The sequence below is a fragment of the Delphinus delphis genome, chromosome 1, assembly GCF_949987515.2.
Source record: "Delphinus delphis chromosome 1, mDelDel1.2, whole genome shotgun sequence".
NCBI classification, from domain to species: domain Eukaryota; kingdom Metazoa; phylum Chordata; class Mammalia; order Artiodactyla; family Delphinidae; genus Delphinus; species Delphinus delphis.
Window position 1 is genome coordinate 164,865,876 of NC_082683.1, and position 6,121 is coordinate 164,871,996.

The following is a 6,121-nucleotide window of genomic DNA, read 5'->3' on the forward strand; positions in this document are numbered from 1 at the left end:
ATGTAATAGAATATTAAAAACTCTTTAATATGATTTGTGTGTCTAATTTTTAATGACAAAGAAAATGGTCATACAAAGAAAATGGTCATGAGATAATGATAAAAGTTTAAAAATCAGGGTACAAACGTGTATTTGGCATATGATCCCACACTTAAAACAAAGGTTGGAAAGAAAGAAATACGTGGAAGTAGTGATCAACTCTCAGGAGGAAATTATAAATACTTTTATTTTTTTTTCTATATTTTTCTATATTTTCAAGTGTTTGCAGAACAAGCATGCATTACTTTAATGAAAGAAAAAGAGTTAACTTTTTTTAAAGTATATGGTGGGTCATTATCAACTAAATGCCATTCATTTGTAACTCTGCCAAGGACCAAACTAAAGACATTAGTTTAAAGTGCAGGAGGGGAGATTCCAGTTAGACATAAGTAAACAAATATCACTAACTCCAGAAACTGACTAGCTGAGAATATCACAAAAAATATTTTAAAACAAAATAGACAGCCATCTTAAAATATTAGTGCTAGACAAAAACACCAGGATGATCAATTCCAAACCATTTCTCTACAGATGAGGAAGTTGAGCATTGTAGAGTTTACGTGGCTGGCCTAAAGTCACAAAGCTATTAGAAGGCTGAGGCATGGGTGGGATACCAGCCTGTGGACAGCAGTGCTATGTCCTTTTCACTCCTACTATATGCCTGTCCTCCATGAAGTGACTTCAATGTAATTTAAAGGTCTGGGATTGGACTACATAAATCTCAGTTCTTCAAGTCTGTTTCATCTTTTGTTTCTACTCTAGCTCTTTCTACCCTTTTCTTCCTGGCCTCTCCATAGAATGTATACCATAAAAGCACAGGATATCATCTAAGGGTGTATCTTTTTGCCTTCCTGTGTGGCCATGTCTTGTTAAGGTTGTGTCTTCTCTTTGGGTGATATCTTCCCCAAACAACCACTGCTAACTTCTGCAAACAAGAGGATTTTCAGCATACATTGTGGATCAACATTATCTCCATATATATATATCTCACACTTCTTTTAAAAGTCAAATTGTAATTTGGTTTTGTCTTATTCTGTTCAAATAATTGAATTTAACCAAAGTTTCCACTTAGGTGCTTTCCATGTAACTTGTTTTTCTGGTGGAACCCAATCAGATTTTTAGCTTTGTAAAAATGTCTTGAATTTGGGAAACAATATTAAAATAGCTCACTGTTGTAATGATATTTTGTCCAACCAATGGTTGGGAGAATTCAGGAAGAAAATGCTGAATTAGTGAACTTTCTAGCTTTTTTCTCCATTAGTTTCGTCTTGGTGGGCCCTAACCACAGATTTGGACTGTGTGAAAGTGGTAGAGTTTCCTTAATGTGGGCAGAGCAATGTCAATGTTGAAAGTCAAATGTATTGCCTCCTGAAGGCACTCACCAAGGATCACATTGCTCTTCTTCCCTCCTCCCTTCCCAATTCCCTTTCATTTACTGGTAAACAGCCATTTATTTAATGTCAGCTATGCCAGACGGACAATAGACTTTGGCAACAACAAAACATATGTACCATGTACACGGAAAGCTAATTCCCTTGTTTTCAGGGTGCTTACATTTCTTTATAGTTCATTCCAGGACTCTATCCTTATATTAGTAGGTACCAACAGTGGTAGATGGTGGGAATGGTTTCCTGATTATGTATATGTACGTATATATACATAGCATATGTATATAAGTATGTACATACATTTGTATATGTGTATATAACTGTCCCATCCTGTTCTATCACAACACAGCAATAAAGCCATAAATGTAAGAATAGGGCACAACCATCAGGAGAACAGAGTATGCAGTTGACAAAGTCTGTGACCAGAGAGGGTGGGGGTAGGGAAGGGAACAATAGGAACTGGAGAAGGGCTTAGATGTTCTAATAAACTTTTGACAAGGCGAAAGGTGACTTGATGAGATTTTTTTTCAAAAAATACAAAGTATTAAATATGATTAGTGTTCCTTTATTCTGAAGTTCAGTTCTCCTATCTTCTTGACTTCTATAGCAATGAGACTAGTCCTAATAAGACAGCATCTTACATAATAGACAGCAAGGGCTAATGAAATACAATACTTTGATCTTTAAAGCAGAACTGACATCTGACATAAGACATAGTGGGGAAAAGAAAGGCTGGTTTCTGAGCTGCTTCTGGGCCCACAACGAGATAATGACACCACCTCCTTCTGATAACCCTTACATATTTTTATTTTCTATTGAATAATGGAAGCATTTCCTATAGCCCCAAGGTCACTGTAACTATGTTAACCTCTTTCTAGAAGGACATAGGCTGGACCCTAGTAGTTTTCGTGTGTAGCATAATATATCTACACATTTGTCTCTGGCACGAATCAAAAGTCACTGGTGATTTAATTAAAAATAATCTCATTTGTGCTGACTCTGCAGTCTGGTGAGGATTAATTTCTTCCTCCTGGCAGCGTTGGTGGGGGTGGGGTATTGATTGAATGGATGAGAAGAGGATCCCTTGGTCCCTAACAAATGCCAACTTTAGCATCCCAGCCCCTTAGGACGAAGGCCTTCCACATACAAGGCCAGGGGATGGGATTTCAGATACTAAAATAATACATGATTCAGGAAGGGCATGTACGATCCCTGGAGGTCCCTTCGTGCTGACAAGGATTCTTTCCTGGGTACGATCTACAGAAGAATCTGTCATTAATAAGACTTGGAGACCGCACATAGCAAGGCTAACGCTACTTACTCGCAAAGTTTTAATGAGTATTAGCAGGTAAAGATGTAAAGCTCCCAGATGTATGCCTGGCAAATAGAAAGGTGCTCAATAAATGGTACGTGCTAGAGTAATAAAATGAAATATAACAATCATGGTGATAGTAATAATAAGTACTAGTAGTTAGTAGCAGTCGTAGTAGTAGTAGAAGTGATAGGGCTTGCATTTTCTAATGCCATTTATATTATTTATTTACTTGCTAAGTTGATCAGTCCTATGGGGTAAATTAGGAGTTTGGGATTAACAGTATAATTTATACTATTATACATAAAATAGATAACCAACAAGGGCCTACTGTATAGCACAGGGAACTATATTCAGTATCTTGTAACAACCTATACAATGGAAAAGTATCTGGAAAAGAATAGATTCATATATATATAAAACTGAATCACTTTGCTGTACACCTGAAACTAACCCAACACTGTAAATCAACTATATTTCAATTAAAAAATACATAAAGACCAAAAAATAAAATAAAATAAAAATTTTAAAAGTGTAATAATTAGGCCACAGATCTCTTTGTTTAAAACAACTTAAGTGGTTTCTTGACTGGATTAATTTAATATCTGACTTAGTCAAATGGGCACTTTGAACAAAAAAGGATTCCTAAACTGCACAATGACTCTTGGCTTCCTTCTTACCAGCTGTGCGATCGATAACCACCGAAATAACTTCCACATGAGCAGCAGTAAATCAAAGGCCTTCTCTTGGAACACACACATACACACACACACACACACACACACACACAGAGTGATGCATGCGCGCAGCCAGCCCTGCCTATTGGAGGGACAGGCCTCTTAGCAGGATGGCTTTCTTCTCTAGGGCCTCCCCCTGGTCCCTCCCCTCTTGCCTTCCTCTGCTCTCCTGTCTTACAGAGCACAGCATCGCACAAGCCAAGACATTTATGGGCTCAAAACTGTCTTTCTCTTCCAGTCCCAGCTCTCTTGTAGCCCTCAGGGCTTAAAGAGAGCACTCTCCACGCTGAGCGAGACGCTGCTACCTGATGCTCCCGTAAACCTTCCCATATTGCAATCTGCAACCCCTCCCCTCCACAGGCAGGACTTCCTGGCTAACCCACCTCCCCTCCTCACTGCTTCCTCTGCTCTCCTTGCTTGTTCCCTCTGCCTCATGACTCTCCTATTCGCCATAGTGTCTTCCCATCAGCTTACACCCAGCTGCAGCCCTGCCCTGCCCCACCCATCCCCCTGCACGGGAGCAGAAACCCCGTGGAAAGAACGTGGGCTAGGGAGCCTGGGGGGGTCTGAATTTGAATCCTGACTCTGCGCCTTTAAAGCTGGGTGACCTTAGGCAAGTGTCTTGTGTGTAGTACTGGGTGGAAGAATTGAATGAGATGATTCCTGGTAAAGCAAGGGCACAACATTCAACACAGAATAGGTTAGTTTCCTTTCCACTCTGACATAGTCCAAATCTCCCTTTGGTCTCAAAGCCTTCCCTGACATTGTCTTTTTCCCCCTTTGGTTCCGTTCATCAACTTCTAACGACTTCCTGCTGCTATTTTATTCTCCGAACGGACTGTTAGATTTGGGTCCTATACGTAATGTATACGTTTTCCCTGTCGTTGTGTTTTATTTCCTTGTCATCTAATTTAACTAATGGTTCCAGAGGCATTTGTGTTTACTTGTTGAATATATAAAAATGGTTTATCTATTCAGTTTTCCTCTATGCAAAATACTGTGGAAGATGAATAAAATATAAACTAACCCTGTCTTCAATAAGCTGTTAGTTCGGAAGTATAGACCAACGTGTACACGTTTATTGGCCTTACACAAGTAAGTCCTGAGTACTCTAGGGCTTCAGAGGAGGGTGACATCATTTTTGAGGTAATAATCAGAAAGAGGTTTCAGAGGCAAGGTAATAGATGTGTGGGTCTGAAGATTAGGTAGGCAGGAGTATCAGGACTGTAGTTGGAATTTTTTGAAAAAGTCACCATAGTAATTCAACATGAGACATGTTCAGGCAATAACTAATGACCCTTTATGGCCAGAATATAAGATCCACGTGTGAAAGTAGTGGGAAATGTGTCTGGAAAGATGGGCTGAGGGCAGAGTGTTGAGAGCCGTGAGTGCCAGCAGGAGGAGAATGAGCTTCTTTTCTGTGGTTGAGTTAAGGGGTTATATAATGATATGATGAGATTTTTCTTTATGACAATTAATCTGCCTTTAACAGACAGTTAGTGTTGGAAAGGAAAGCTCCAGGAGGGTTGGAAATTATTTGGAAGACTGTGAAAACAGTCTAGGATTGAGGCAGCTGGAGCTGAACCAAGACACTAGCAAGGAAATGGAAAAGAGGTAAAGGGATGGATAATTTCAGATATCACGGAGGATGAACCAATGGTTCGGCAAACTGATTCGTTTTGTAGAGTGTGCGTTTGCATCATCCATGTAAGGGCACCCATTAGGTCCAGCAAAAGTCCCTTCCCTAGGCTGTTATTACTGATGGAGCCTCAAGTCAAGTCATCCCTTCCTCTCTCCACAAATGTAATTACATGCAACGAAAATTGATGTAACATGGTTAGCCCACAGCATATGGGTTATTCCACTGCCACTCGCATGACATCAGACTTCTCTGAATTTGATTATGATAGTTTGGAACTCCCCACAGAAGAATCATGTTAAATGTCCGGAACTCTGGCATTGTTCCCTTGAGCCAGCAGCCCAGAGCTTAATGTGTGCTCTCGAAAGAAAGGGTTTGAACTGATGGTCATGCTTCATTTAATTTCCGCAGCTGCTGGGTGTGTGTGTGTATGTGTGTTTGTGTGCGTGTGCGTGTGCGTGTGTGTGTGTGTGTGCATGTGTAAATGATCTTCCCCAAAGAAGCTCAGTTACTTTTTCCCAGATTGCGGGGTAGAGCCCTTATCCAGTCTGGAACTCTCAGGCACTGGTTTCATGTGACCTGCAGTAGAAAGCAGCCTCTTCTCACTGCTTTTGAGCTCCCTACCTGAGGCCCAAGATCCTTTGTGGGTTAAGTGTATACTGGAAAGGAGGCAAAGGCAACAGGGCAACAAGAACAGTAAGAAAGAGAAGAAAAGGAAGAGGATAGAGGCTAAGGGGGGTGAGCAGGAGGGATGGAGAGAGAGAGAGGGAAGGGGAGGAAAAGAGAGACAGCAGAGGAGGGAAAAGGCAGACAATGCCTGCTTGACCTGTAGAGGAACTGACCCTGAGTTTGGAGCTGAAAGAAGCTGCTCAGGGACAGAAGATGGAATGCACCGGACCACTTTCTACCACCTCTGCTCACTTGATCTCATTCCTTGGCTTTTATTTTTATTTCTCCTCCATGACTGCTCTGTTCCTTTCTTATTTCTCCCTCTTTTTCCCTTGCC